The sequence below is a fragment of the Rhinoderma darwinii genome, chromosome 11, assembly GCF_050947455.1.
Source record: "Rhinoderma darwinii isolate aRhiDar2 chromosome 11, aRhiDar2.hap1, whole genome shotgun sequence".
In the NCBI taxonomy this organism is placed as follows: Eukaryota; Metazoa; Chordata; class Amphibia; order Anura; family Rhinodermatidae; genus Rhinoderma; species Rhinoderma darwinii.
Genome location: NC_134697.1, coordinates 62,795,961 through 62,811,541, shown reverse-complemented (window position 1 = coordinate 62,811,541; position 15,581 = coordinate 62,795,961). Strand labels below are relative to the sequence as shown.

Sequence of the window (15,581 nt, the reverse complement as noted above, 5' to 3'; positions counted from 1 at the left end):
TTAACAAAAAAATAATGGAATTACTACATAGAAGTAGATGTTTGCCACTTGGCAACTAAAAGGCAGTGAGAGGGTAATGAAGGAATTATCAAAATCAATTTGAGGAAATATTCAGTTCTTGCTTATCAATTTACAGGCTTTCCCCAAAAGTAAAATAAAAAACTTTTCTCCAACTGTTCTACTGGAGGCCACTTAATGGAATTGTCCTGCATTACGGAGTAATGTCACACAAGATGGACAGTTTATAACCCAGCACTATGAGAGAATACCATGGGCATCGTGCAATGTTTCTCATTCTTCGCCACCAGCTATCCGTACTGAAATACAGATTGGGGATAGCAAAACAGTGACACTTAATTCAGGCAACCAATCTCCTTTGGTAAAACCAATAGTGATCAAGACTTTTTTTTCCACTAGCAGTTGGACTTGCAGAAGTCATAAAGATCAGGAGAGAGTTGTCCTCATCTTCATCTTTTGTAGACCAAAATCTCATTTACTGTATTGCAACCATCTTCATTTTTTGGCTATTAACCATGGCGTCTGGCCCTTAAAGTATCAAATAAAGGTGCTTTCATGATTAGGCTTTGGTAAGGACAGGAGCACTGACAATGTTCTATACCAAGCTAGAGTAAAACTTGGAGCCACTTCCTTCTGAGCTGCAACCAGTTTAGTGCAATATTATTTTACATTTTTTTTTAATATTAACATTTGAGATTTTGTTTTCTAATTTTATGGCAGGATCACTCTACAGTCTGTAAGATGCTGCTCATTATTTTAAGTTACTTTATACTATGACAACCTAATTTTCATTGCATAGGTAAAATGTTCCCTTATATTGAATTTATATTAAACTTAGATTTACTTTTTACATAGAATGCATAATGGGTTTCAAGTCAAAAATGTTAAATCTTTCAATTAAATGCATAAAACTTATGTATATTATGTTGATGCTAAAGAATCTAAGACTTCCAACACTAGCTTTATAGAGGATACTTGTATATCTCATGGTTTTACATTCCATACGGGAAGGATTTTCTTCATTATTGTAAACAGATATACAAACGAGTGAAGTTTCCTCTTCAAGAATGACTAAATTGTGTATGAGAAGAATTTCTTCTCAATTATAATGTAGCTTGCAGTTCCTTATATAACTGGTAATCACATTGTCAGAGCTGCTTTGAACAGGACAAATGAATGGATGGATATTTGGAATACATCAATATATGGCACAATCATGCAATAGAAGCAAAAATGATAATACAAAAGCACCAAGCAAGGACTCATTTGTAAAAGAAATTCAGAACCTTAGTCCTCCCAAAGACCTGAGAGTAATGCACATTCCACACCATCTCCATGACAGATGGATTTCATTTACTACATGGTATGTTCATCTTACAAATGATACCATGTTTGTTCTCAGTAACAACATAAAAGAGAAGATCTTTCAAATAAGCTCTCCCCCTAAAAAAAAGGGCATATGGAACGCTGCAATGTTAATAGATACAGAGTAGCAAAGGTTGTTGAATGTTTCATTCATCAGTTTACTTTATTTTTCATTAACCATCATACTCAGGAAAACGACCATCATTTCTCTGATGTACTTTTGGCACCAAAGTATAATAACTTAACAAAAGCAATTATTTAATAAATGTGCACAAATATCATGCAAATACAGCAGCATTTCTTCACAAATATTAGAAAAGCAAAAAACAAACAATATACACGAATGCTTAAAAGAATGAGAAAATCTATTTTAGTATTTCTGTACAAAATGCATATGGATATGCCTTTTATTCTACGGAACACTGTATAAAAATAAATATTCTATGTACAGACACACAGGACAGTCCCAGGTTAGAACGATCACTGCAAAAGAAAACATAATCTTGGGTTAATCTGAAATCTTAGTACTTGGTGTTGAGTTCAAGGAGATAGTAATAACATATTAACGTATGGGTAAAGGTTTATGGACTAAACTAATCAACAACGTAAGCTATTAAGAGTTGATAGCACAAGTTATGAAGAACTTTAAAGAGATTGTCTGATATTTTAATAAAGGGTATTTTTTCCCCAGAAACAGGACCATTCTTGTCCACGGGCTCTGTCTGGTGATGAAGGTCAGCCCCAAACAGCGCCACTACTTTCCATAGACTGTGTCTTGCATTGTAGCAAAGCTCCATTCACTTCAACAGGACATGGTTCAGTGGCATAGCTATAGGGGCTGCAGCGGTCGCAATTGTGACCGGCCCTGAAGCCAAGGGGCACCACATCCCCCCGCATCACACCTATTTTACAGTTACTATAGTAACTGGGCCCTATGTAATAAACTACATGGGCCCCTGTTACTATAGTGACAGTATACCTACCCTTCTCGCTCTGAGCGCAGCACTGGTCCGGACATCTTTAGCATGAGGATGTCATGATGTCACGACGATACATGCGCCGAGCACAACGTCATGACGCTAAATGGTGTCAAGACCTGCGCTGCACCCGAAGTCGAAGAAGAGGGTAAGTATAAGATTTCTGGTTCTGGGGCCCTGTATCTAAGCCTACCGTGTGGTAGGCTTAGATACAGGTCCAGCAGACAGTATCACACATGGGCCCTGTATCTAAGTCTACCTTGTCGTAGTCTTAGATACACGACCCAGAAGACAGTATCACGCATGGGCCTTGTATCTAAGCCCACCATGTGGTAGGCTTAGATACAGGGCCCAGCAGACAGTATCACACATGGACTCTGTATCTAAGCCTACCTTGTGGTAGGCTTAGCTACAGGACCCAGAGGACAGTATCACAGATGGGCCCTGTATCTAAGCCTACCATGCGGTAGGCTTAGATGCAGGGCCCAGTCCCGGAAGAAGCCGACACGGTGAAACCCTGGGTCGAGCTAACTTGACGTGCCTTGTCTTTTATATGCTGTTTTTAAAAGCTCTGTTTGTGAGTAGCAATAAACTTGTTTTTTTATCACAATTTACTGGCGGTGCTAATCTATGTGTCATTCCCCTGTAGTAGGCTCATTTTAAAATCTGAAAGACCCCGGGACGGCCATGGAATTAATGAGTCCAGCCAGCACTGACATCTGCTGCACCAGTTTTATTGTGCTGTAACCTTCCCTTAAGGTGGATTAGAGGAGGACACCACCAGGATCATTGGACTAAATTTGTAGACTCATTTGTGGACCCATTTGGGTCGTTTGAGCAGCTAAGCATTCTGCTAATTTTGTAAGTATCACACATGGGGTGATACTGTCTGCTGGGCCCCCTATCTAAGCTTACCATGTGTGATACTGTCTGCTGGGTCCTGTATCTAAGCTTACCATGTGTGATAATGTCTTCTGGGCACTTTATCTAAGCTTACCATGTGTGATGCTGTCTGCTGGGCACTTTATCTAAGCTTACCATGTGTGATACTGTCTGCTGGGCCCTTTATCTAAGTGTACCATGTGTGATACTGTCTGCTGGGCACTTTATCTAAGCTTACAATGTGTGATACTGTCTGCTGGGCCCATTATCTAAGCTTACCATGTGTGATACTCTCTGCTGGGCCCTGTATCTAAGCTTACCATGTGTGATACTGTCTACAGGGCACTATCTAAGCTTACCATGTGTGATACTGTCTGCTGGGCCCTTTATCTAAGCTTACCATGTGTGATACTGTCTGCTGGGCCCTTTATCTAAGTGTACCATGTGTGATACTGTCTACTGGGCCCTGTATCCAGGCCCTAATTTGCCACTAGTCACTAGCGCTCTGCCTGGGGAATCCAGAACTGCTCCTGACGACACTGTCCATATATGGACAGTGATGTTGGGAGTTCCCGGAGGTATACGTTTAATGTATACCTGTGATGAATGCCATACAGTGGCATCCGTCACCCATAGGCTCCCAGGCCTAATTCACATCTGCGTTGCGGGCACCATTAAGGGCCTCCGTTGCAGATTCTGCCGAAAATACTGGAAACTATAGCTGCGCTATTGTTTACGATAAAACCACGGACACCCCGACGGAAACTCGACGGAACCCATTAAAGTCAATGGGTTCCGTCAGGCACTGGTTGTTTCCATTGGTGCCATTACCTCAGTTCATTGGCCTATTATGTGTCATACTGTCCGCTGGGCCCTGTAGCTAAGCCTATTATGTGTGATACTGTCTGTTGGGCCCTGTAGCTAAGCATATTATGTGTGATACTGTCTGCTGGGCCCTGTAGCTAAGCCTATTATGTGTGATACTGTCTGCTGGGCCCTGTAGCTAAGCCTACCATGTGTGATACTGTCGGCTGAGCCCTGTAGCTAAGCCTATCATGTGTGATACTGTCTGTTGGGCTCTGCAGCTAAGCCTATCATGTGTGATACTGTCTGCTGGGTCCTGTAGCTAAGCCTATTATGTGTGATACTGTCTGCTGGGCCCTGTAGCTAAGCATATCATGTGTGATACTGTCTGCTGGGTCCTGTAGCTAAGCCTATTATGTGTGATACTGTCTGCTGGGCCCTGTAGCTAAGCATATCATGTGTGATACTGTCTGCTGGGTCCTGTAGCCAAGCCTATTATGTGTGATACTGTCTGCTGGGCCCTGTAGCTAAGCCTATTATGTGTGATACTGTCTGCTGGGTCCTGTATGTAAAACTATCATGTGTGATACAGTCTTTTGAGCCATGTATCTAATCCTATCGTATGTAATACTGTCTGCTGAGCCGCTTTGTGTAATCCTACCCAGTAACATTGCTATAGAGGCCGTAGTCCTATAGATATGCTGCCCATATATATATATATATATATATATATATATATATATATATATATATATATATATATATACATACACACACACACACACACACACACACACACACTTTTTTTGGAGGGTATATGCATTGGGGCTATTGCCCCTGATGTTTTAAAACTTTAGCAACGCTCCTGGCTGCTAGTGCTGCATCGATGGGTCACTTAGGAGACCCAACGATGCAGTTGAAAGCTGCCAAGCCATCGGCCATGAGGAGAATTTGGGGGGGCCCAAGAAAAACTTTTGCATCGGGGCCTATGAGCCTTTATAGCTATGCCCCTGACTGAGTTGCAAAACTAGACACAGCCCATGGACAAGCGTGGTGAAAAGGAGACCCCTGTTTCTTACCTCAGACAACTCCTGTAAATGCTGTTCAGAAATCACTCCAAGAACGCAACATTAACTGTTAGTTTCATTGAGTCTAATGGGATGAATGTACTGACAAGCTTGTGAAAAGTCTATGGTTATCAAGCAACATAGACCAGATGTCATTCCTGATCATTGCAAACACTCGTTCATCGGCTGATCATATAGTTTATGCAGCATTAAAAAATATTGTTGTCGAAATGATGGAAATATATGGGGCTGAGTGATCGTAGTAACGATTACTCCTCCCTATACTTAACCAAGCATTGCTCTCATTGATCGGCGGTAATTTACACGGCCCATATCTGGCAGTGTAAGGGCATGTCCACACACAACGGAATTGCTGCAGAAAATTTCTGTAGCAATTCCGTTGAAAGTCAAAGGCTTTCCGCTGCGGCAAAACACACCATTTCCTGTGTTTTTTGCAGCAGAAAATGGTGCGTAAATTGCTGCGTTTTTCCCAATGTTAGGAGATGGAGACATCTCCTATGAAAACGCAGCTATTCGGCACACTTTCTGTAGCAGGAATTCATATGCTGCGGTCTGAAAATTACGCACCGCAGGTCAAATTTTACGCAGCATGTGGATGAGAGTTGTTATTTTGAGAGTCTCATCCACTATGCTGCTACTGTATTCTGCTGCGTTTTTTCCGGCCGGAAAAAACGCTGCAATTCCGGAGCGTGTGGACGAGCCCTAATAGGACCCTTAAGGCCCTATTACATGGGCCAATGAACGGACAAACGCGTGTGCATATGAACGCTTGTTCCTGATCATTGCCCTGTATAATAAAAGCAACGATCAGCCGATGAACGTGCAAGCGCTCGTTCATCGGCTAAACTGCTCTTTTATGCAGAATTAAAAATCATCATTGTCGGCAGCACATCTCTGGCATAATCTGCACTGCCATGCTATTCAATAATTCAAAACAACATATTAGCTATGGTACATGTTGTTTTCTCGTGTTTTTTTTAAATATAATGGCAGTCATGTGTGTCTGTATGGCATGCAGTTGCAAATGTGTGATGCATATAGTTGAACATACGTTTTTTTCCCTAGAAAAGACATGCCTCAACTGTATGCCCCAAAGGATGGTGTAAGATTGGTCTAAGTTGAGTTTCGGATCAAAATAGAGACCCCCTTTAAGGTCATTGTGTTATTTACCACTCTTAAGATCATGCACCATTGCAGTGTGGAGTATGAGGTCATGCTGGCTATGAAGACCCACAGCAGCTATCTCTTTGGTAGATATACCCATGTCCCACATTTTTGACAGGCCATAGCTGGATAATAGACAGTGGGGTGAGAACTCTAAAAATTCGGAACCACGGGCCATTTACTTCTGCCTGTCCCTAAAACACCACATCAGATACAATATAACATGGTAAAGAATTATATGTGAATAAAACGCACTATAATAATTATCCATGCATAATACACTGCATGCTGCATGCAGATCTGTGTAAAATACACAATTGCAAGTAGTATGTCAAAACTTAGAGCGCAACTGGGAAACTGAAAACGGATTTATATACAAATTAAAAATAACTGCAACGTGACACTGACGTGACACTGTGAACCGACCCCTGTTAGTGCTACAAACAAGGCAATGGAAGCGTAGGATCACTTTGAAAACTTTAACTATGTATATATACTGTAGCTTTACAAATACTTTATTTTACAGTTCACTGTTAATCAGTGACAGCCTGTACTATAGTCCAGAGCTGCATTCACAATTCTGCTTGTATCAAAGTGAAAATCATCCACCTTTCCTTGCTAGCCCAATGTACTCTTATGAACCACAGGGCATGATGTAATTCTTAATAATAATTAGACCACTAGTATGTAGATTATGTACATCATTTCCAAGCATTATGGGCCTAATGTGCTGATGCCAACGTGAAGATAACGATGTTCCTAGCAGGTATAGGGGCACTTGGGAGCAATGGTTCGAGCCCTCACATGTAAGTCAGTTTTACATTCTGCCCGCTGGAGGGGAGATTGTTGACTATTTTCAATAACAATCAGTAGAATTGTAAATGTAGCTCCAGGCTTTAATACATAGCGGAACTCAGGGACCGGACGACATGTATGTTTCTTAACCTTTTGTTCAGAATATGTTTAAAGAGACTCTGTCGCCAGTTTCATACTTCCCTATCCCCTACATAATCTAATAGGCGCGGTGTTGTAGATAACTACTGTGTTGTTGTTTTTTTCTAAAAAAAACAAACCATTTATTAGTGACAAAGTTATGTTAATTTTAACATTTATGCTATTTTTTTTTAAAAGCCCAACTGGGTGTTTTTTTTACTTTAACCAAGTGGGTGTTGTAAAGAAAAGTGTATGACGCTGACCAATTATCGTCACACACCTCTCTTCATTCATGTCCAGCTTTAGTCACAGCACGACGTGATCTCGCGAGATCACGCTGATCCTTCACTTACTCCCGCAGTTCCATCCCTGAACAACGGGAGAATGACCAGACAACACCTCCAGCCGCCTCCTGAGGCGATGTCTGGTCATTCTCCCGTCACTCCGGTTACGGACCTGCGGGAGGAAGTCACGTCACAGCATGATCTCACAAGATCACGTCGTGCTGTGACTAAAGCTGGACATGAATGAAGAGAAGTGTGTGACGCAAATTGGTCAGCGTCATACACTTTTCTTTACAATGCCCACTTGGTTAAAGTAAAAAAAACGCCCAGTTAGGCTTTTACAAAAAATTAGCATAAATGTTAAAATTAACAGAACTTTGTCACTAATAAAAGTTTTTAAAAAACCCCATAAAACAACACAGTAGTTATCTACAACACCGCGCCTATTTGATTAGGTAGGGGATAGGGAAGTATGAAACTGGTGACAGAGCCTCTTTATACTGTATTTTAGTATTGAAAGGTGAACATAGATACAGATATAGTCTAAACACTGCCACTAGTGTTACCTTATTCCAGCAGCCTTGAACTGGTAAACCATCTTCTCCCTATAGATACGAATCATTTGATATTATTTTATATGTAAATGACCTATTGAGGTCAGTCAAAACATGCAGTAAAATACAATTCACATATCAATAAGCATACTTTTTACAGTGATCCATCCATTTTCCTCTTTACAAAATTCTTTGTGTTATCATAAGGACCTTTTACTATTTTATTCTCTACAGAAAAAATATAAGGGAGTGGACAAATCCCCCATACACTTGCAGGAGTTACCTTTTTCTATTTCTACATGGAAACTTGTCTCCATGACATTAATCTTGCACCCTATGCAGATAAGGCTATCCAGAATGCTAAGCATCAAGGAGTCCTAGTTTTACTTGATTTGACATGATTTTTAACCAATCACATAAAAATCACAGTTATATCATTTTCTAAAAACTGCATGGTTAGGAGACCAGGGTTTTTGCCAGGTGGTGGGACAGAGGGTAGTGGGTGAGAATTAAGCGAGCTAATTTCCTATATAAAGCAAAATATAAAATAAAAGAAGGTAACCCCTACACTTTTATGGAGGATCTGCCCTTTTAGATATTAAGGAAGCACTCCAGGATTTTTTTTTTTTGTCTATATAGTGCAGAATAGGCTTGTATTAAAGAATAATATAGAGGCTCCTGTGTATGCCTTGTGTATACCCTTTTAAGTTAATATGCCATTTATGGATTGTCTGCCATCTTGGTTCCTTCTTAAGCTCTGATATGGTTCCCCTAATGCAGCCTACATTTCCCATGATGCTTCCGGCTTTTCAGGGGCAGAGTCTCATCATACTGAACTTGATCTGCTCTGAGTCATATCTAAGTGCAGCAGGTGATAAATCACAGACATAGAACTTCTAAGTCTTTACACTGCAGAGTCTCAGTGTATTCATTGTGATGCAGCTCATCTTGTCTCCTGCTTGTGTCAGTTTTTACATAGGAGGCAGTGAGGAGCAGCATCTTATATAATTCCACTGGACTCTGCACACACAGATAGTACAGACAGCCAGTGTGAGTCAGGGGAGGTTTATAACTGCAGTTTATCATTGTATGGACTCACTTATTATATCACTGCACTTATGATCCCTTAAATAAGGCAGAAATAATCTCTTCAGCAGCACTATATGCATGGGGACATAGAGAGGAACAAGGAGGGGGGAGTTGGGTGGGGATAGAAGAGGTCTTAGAGCTACCAGTAGGGGTTTGATTGGTGATTATGTAAATCCTGTAGTTCGCACAGGAGAAATTACCCCCTGTCTACACATGAGAGCATGGTCTATATTGGTGGTCAGACTGAGATCACATGACACAGCTGCCCATAATAAAAGGGGTCAAAATGTATGGATACCACTGAGCTGGGAATTAACTGTATGCCAGGCACAGTATACAGGCACAGAAACTTCTGGAAGCTGTATAGACCTCTCACATGCTCTTTATAATATATCTTATTCTGCAAGGTACTTCTTTCTTGGTATGAGGGGCAATTTAGATATTCATTTGTGATGGTCACATTACATTCCTGCAAGTTTTTGGAGCACAAATAGTCACATAAGCCTTTTTCAGACTTTTTGTACTGAAGCTAGGATTGCTCATGCAACTGCTTGCAATTTCGACAATCCTGTTATAGTTGCAAAACAAGAATCATGCACAAGAATCAGTCCCTAGTAATTAATCTTTTACTATTTCTGGTAGAAATGCATGTCACTATATTTTCCATTTTTTTTGCATTATAACCAGACATATTCGCTGATTAAGTATTTTATAATGTGATACAATAAGAAAAGAGCAAGCTCTTTGGATCTGTATACGCATTGCTTTTTCTGCAGCATTGCAACATGGGTAAAAAAATTAAGTATTTTTCAGTATTTTTGAGTGCTGCCGTTCTCTATTGCGTTACGGATGTAGTGATCTTTAACTTGACTTTCAATGCATTAAATACACAGTGGCAAGAAGTATAACTTGCCTTTTTGTAATGGTTTTCAATGGCTTAAGTGATAAGTTATCATTCTGCAGCAAGTTAAAGTGTAACTAAACGTTTGACAAACTTCTGACATGTCATAGTGACATATCAGAGGTTTTGATTGGTGGGGGTCCAAGCACTGAGACCCCCACCAATCGCTTAAACAAAGCGGCAGAAGCGCTCATGTGAGCACTCAGCAGCTTCGTTTCTGTTCGGCTTTTTCCGGAAAGCCGATGTATTGTTGTACGGATTCATAGACTTTCTATTGAGCCCATACTCCGATACATTGATTTCCCTGGAAAAAGCCGAACAGACGCAAAGCGGCTAATCGCTCACATGAGCGCTTCTGCCACTTCATTTGAGCAATTGGTGGGGGTCTCAGTGCTCGGACCCCCACCGATCGAAACTTCTGACATGGCTCTATGACATGTCAGAAGTTTGTCAAACGTTTAGTTGCCCTCTAAGGATTGCTACACCTGTATATAAAAGAGGCAGACTATCTGCTTTCTTCCAAAAACAGCACCCTACCTGTCCACAATTTGTGTGTGGTAATGCAGCTCAGTTCCATTCCCTTCAATGGGGCTGAGCTGCAACACCAGACAATCCATGGACAGTATCTGCGCTGTTTTTGGAAGAAATTGGCCATGTTTTTCTAAACCTAGACAACCCATTTAAAATTGCTAAGGAAATAACTCTTCAAATAGGTAAGGAAATAAAAATCAATGTACTTTTTGTTTGAAGATGAATGTGTAACAAACACAAAAACATAAGTGATATAAAACAAACGCACGCACGCACGCACACACGCACGCACACACACACACACACACATTCTAGTAAATATACCCCTCATAATTCTGTTATAGTGAGGCAGTGCAATATTCAAAGCTGAAAAACCCTTTGGAAAAGTATAAATTATAGGTATACACTTATGTTCAATAAATACGTTTTAATATATAATGGAGTTTAGTCCTACTTTATTGGTAACAACTAATAAAACAAAATAAAATGTAACCTGTTATTAGTATGAAATTGTGAGAACACTTTCCTTTCTAAAAGTAGTCCACATAGGCTATTGAATGGCACTGAGATTACATGAGAATTAGCCACCCCCAAACACACCAGCATGTTTGAAAAAGACTCCAGCGGGGTCGAAACGTAGCCTTTGTCATTAATATTTTTTTGATGTGTTAGTAAACACTACTATTTTTTGCCATACGGTTGCTGTTCTAAAGTTTTTGCATCAGTTAAGGAATGTCCGGACGGGATTTCTGGATATGGAATTTGCATCCCATTTGCTTTTGAATGGGGAGTTCCTAACAGTGGGTTCTGTGGAAATTTCTTTATACAACATATCCACAGGATATGTAATAAACGTCAGATAAATGCGGGTCCCACCTCTGGGACCCGCACCTATCTCCAGAATGGGGATACAGTGTAGCTCGCTGGGCTATGCTGTTTCCGTAAGTCCCATAGAACTGAATGGAAGTTACGGAAACAGCCATTCACTACTATGGGAGTTACGGAAACAGCATAGTTCAGCGAGCTATGCTGTTTTTGTAACTTCCGACCATGTAACCAGGAAGATCCCGGGAGTAAGCGAGATCAGACAAAGCTAGAACAGGGTTTAGGGGGCCCAGTCCTGTGGATATGTCATAAATGTCTCTCATGGGAAAACCCCTTTAATTCTTACTGTATCTTTATCCAACAGTTACATTCAGGAAAATCTTGAAACTCAAGCCGCCAATACAGCAGGAGTAATATTACTTCTGGGGATACATTTGACATAGTCTGCTGCAGACATAAAGTGAATGTCCACCACATAACACTATTTTTAATTCATTTAAATGGGTCAAAGATTCTGTGTAGATTAACAATATATCTTCATAGCAGTCGGAGCTCTGTATTTTTCTAACACAGAGCTCCAAATCCCCTGCAGAAACACAGATCTAAAAGATAACATGCAGTCTTCCTGTAGCAGCCACTAGAGGGTGCAATGGAGCATAGTGCAAAGTGCTATACAAGAAACTCATCAGTAAGACAGTATGCAGAAAGATCCCAGTTGTCTTCTAGCGGAGGCCGAAAAAAGTAAACATTTTATAACTTAAAGGGGTATTCCTAGACTCAAAAAATATTACCTACTCATAGGATAGGTGATAATTGTCTTATCACCGCCCCACTGCTGAGACACCCACTCATTGAAAGAATCCGGGTCACGAACCCCCTGTTCCTCCTCACTGCTCGACTGCACTGAGAAGGACATTGAAAAGAGCGGCGATCGAGTATGCGCGTTGCAGCTCCAGTCAAAGTCTATGGGACTGATGGAAATAGGTGAGTACAGCGCTGGGTTTTTTCTGTCATTTTTAGAGACATTAAATGGAGCGGCAGGCGCATGCTCGATCCCCACTATGGTCAAGCTCCTCCTCACTGCGGATGAGCATTGAGGAGGAACATGCGGCTCTCGGTCTGTCGAGGTCCCAGTGGTGGGGAACCAGCAATCACACAATTATCACCTATCCTGTGGGTAGGTGACAATTTTTAATTCTGGGACAACCCCTTTTACTATATGCTCATACAGGACTTTAGGAGCTCCATATCACAAAAACTGGGGCTCTGACCTCTATAAAGATATATGATGAAAATGAGTACAGAATTTTTTATTCAAAAAGGACATTGTATTAACAGGTAAACATCAGCTTTAAAGGGATTTAAATGTATCTAGCAACAGTTACAGAAGGCTGTGAGTTTACCAATCAGGTGAAAAGCCATAAAACACTATGAATCACTAAGGTATAAATCAGGAAATGTTTACTGATCATCTTTATCCCTTGAAGTTATTTATTGAAGGGTGTGTTGTGTATTTCAATCTATAAGGTTTGTATGCCAAATAAGCCACTTTTTTTTACAAAATAATACTAACCACTATAGTAAAATACTGGTTAAGGTATTTGCTTTCTAGAAGTAGATTATGGGATAGCAGAGTATTAATTATGGTTTCAGGAGAAAAGGAAAGTTGAGATTGTTAAATTGGTCAGAAGAAAAAATCTGGAAAGTGCTCATTAGGAAAAGAAGGGAGTGAAAAATTATTTTTTACTGTATGAGACAAGGGTGTTGCCTAATACTGTTATACAGGGCTACAAGGAAATGTAATGCAGATTCAAGGAAAAAATTGACAGCTCTTTTGCAGTTGACTCTTTCAGAATTGACCTCCTCTTGTATTTTACATGTATAGGTCACTTACATCCTAATGAAATATTATTTTAATTTACAATAATCTGAGGCTGTTTAACATTTCAGTTTACTGCACAATACTTCACATCTTAATGAACCACAACGTAGATAAAATGGTTCGTCCTTCATAATAAAATAGGCCTTCATGTTTTATTCAAATTATAGGACAATTAAATCACAATTATCCATATTTTTCAACAATGGTAATTTTTCCATTAGGCTAAAATATACAGATAAAGTAAAAGGAAATTAATCATGGTTAGATAGAGAAATTAAGTTTAATTATTTTGTTTGTTTCTAGTTAAAAGTGAAACTTCAGGCAAATGTTCATATTTCGTAAATTGAACTGCGTGAATAGAGTGTGATGTAACATACCAGGGCTAATAATTCTACTCTAGTCCCCAAATGCAAGTTTCCAAGTTGCTGTGTACATTATACCTCCTTACAAGCAATGACGCTACTGTTACATGCTACTGGGATGTACAGGGGAAGTTGCCAAAATGACGCCCCATTCTCTGAAATCACTCTGTGCTCTGCAGCTATTGGCTGAAGCTATACCTCACTGACTTACTGCTCTTCCCCTTCCCTGCATGCACTTTGCATGTAATACTGGTCCAGTTTAGCTGCTTCCTCCTGCATTTGGAGCAAAAAGCAGAGGAAATTATCTGAAAGGAGCATAGAGCTCTCAGTATTATCATAGTTATGCACAGTTTGAATTCAGGGGGCGGGAAGAGAAGGAAGTCTGTGAGATGCAGCTTCAACCAATAGCTGAAGTGCAGGAAGTGATGACAGAGAAGGGGGCATAATTTTTGCAACTTCTGTATAGCCCAGTTACATACTGCAGTTCTGTAATTGGTGTTAAATATCTATTGTGTACACCTTGGAGACTTACATTTGAGAGACCAAAGGGATAAAACCGATTAGCCCTTTTATGTTAAATGACCGTAGTAGGTCAATTTTACAAATGATGAAAAACTGCACTTTTAAAGAGGATTTCTACTTGGGAATCATGAGTATCAAAATCAGAACAAGGTTGATGGATTAGGACAAGGAGGCGATGCATGTTAATGTAACCATGCAGAGGACATTAAATAAAGGACAGTATGCAACATGCAGGAAAAAGGGTTGTTAAAGCCATACCAATGGGCAAGGGGCATCCAGCCCATCCAGCCCTGGTATCCCCGGATCACCAATTTCTCCTTTTACACCTCGTTGTCCCTGTTCATAGAAACTATTTTTATTATACCATGGGATGTCATACACTTCCATTCTAATAGCAGCAGCTTGTATGAGGGCATAGCTGTAGGACACTAAACTGGGATTTAATCAACTGAAATAGATTTCTAGAAATAGTAATTTCGTTTTACCCACCAGAAAGAGAAGATGCAAAAGTTTTGCCTTTGGTAATGACATAGGTGGGACCTTCTGTTTAATGCAAAAGCCAACCAATCCTTCTATGCACCAAAGAACGTTATAATAGATGTCCATGGTAGGAAATGTAATATCACAATAATATTGTAAAGTGAATAATCTATATGTGTCAAATGTTATGTAATGGACTGACACCTGGGACTGTCTAATGACTTGCCTAAATATTAAATCCAATTGTTGTGTCCAGCAGCTTTGCCATTTCTGGATATAATACCAACTGATGGTGATCGTATTGAAGAAGGGAAGAAGTGATACCAACACTAAGTAGTAAAATGCATTCATCTTCATGGTACCTGGAAGGAATATTCCTTAAAGCCTTTATTATAAAGAAGGGTCCTGAATAAAGAAACCTTAGGATTACAGAGCATGAAAAGTTATATACAATTAATCTTTCATCTATTAAACAAGCATATTCATTTACAATTCATCCTTTGTTCTTCCCATCCTCAAATCCTAAATAAAACACATTGTAAAAATCAAACATACCAATGGGCAGGGTGCATCTAATCCAGGCGCTCCTTGGTCTCCCTTATCCCCTTTAGGCCCCCTAGAGCCTTTCTTCCCCCTTTCCCCCTGCAAATAATAATTAAGTTCAACAAGAGATGTAATGACTTGTAGGATCATCCAATCCACTTCAAAGTTGTTTTATAGAACTATGTACAGAACATATAGACTAAAATAGAATATATTGTATTGAATAATAATGAGATCTATACAGTTGTGTTTTTTATATGCTGTTTATATGAAAATGTAGATCTCATAATTTGATATGATGCCAGTGTAGATCTAATGGGAGATTTTGTGTCAGTTTGTATATTTTGCACTTTTTTTGTTGTTTTCTTCAATTGTTT

The 15,581-nt window shown here is 39.9% G+C and overlaps 1 long non-coding RNA gene across 1 annotated transcript; it reads right to left on the bottom strand.

The window, feature by feature from the left end:
* Positions 1-1,610: 1,610 nt before the first annotated feature.
* On the bottom strand, positions 1,611-15,289 carry LOC142663911 (uncharacterized). Its single transcript, XR_012851162.1, has 3 exons — positions 15,217-15,289; positions 8,082-8,120; positions 1,611-1,866 (listed from the first exon to the last, which is right to left on the bottom strand). It is a non-coding gene; the product is annotated as an uncharacterized LOC142663911 (long non-coding RNA).
* Between the last annotated feature and the right edge of the window lie 292 nt (positions 15,290-15,581).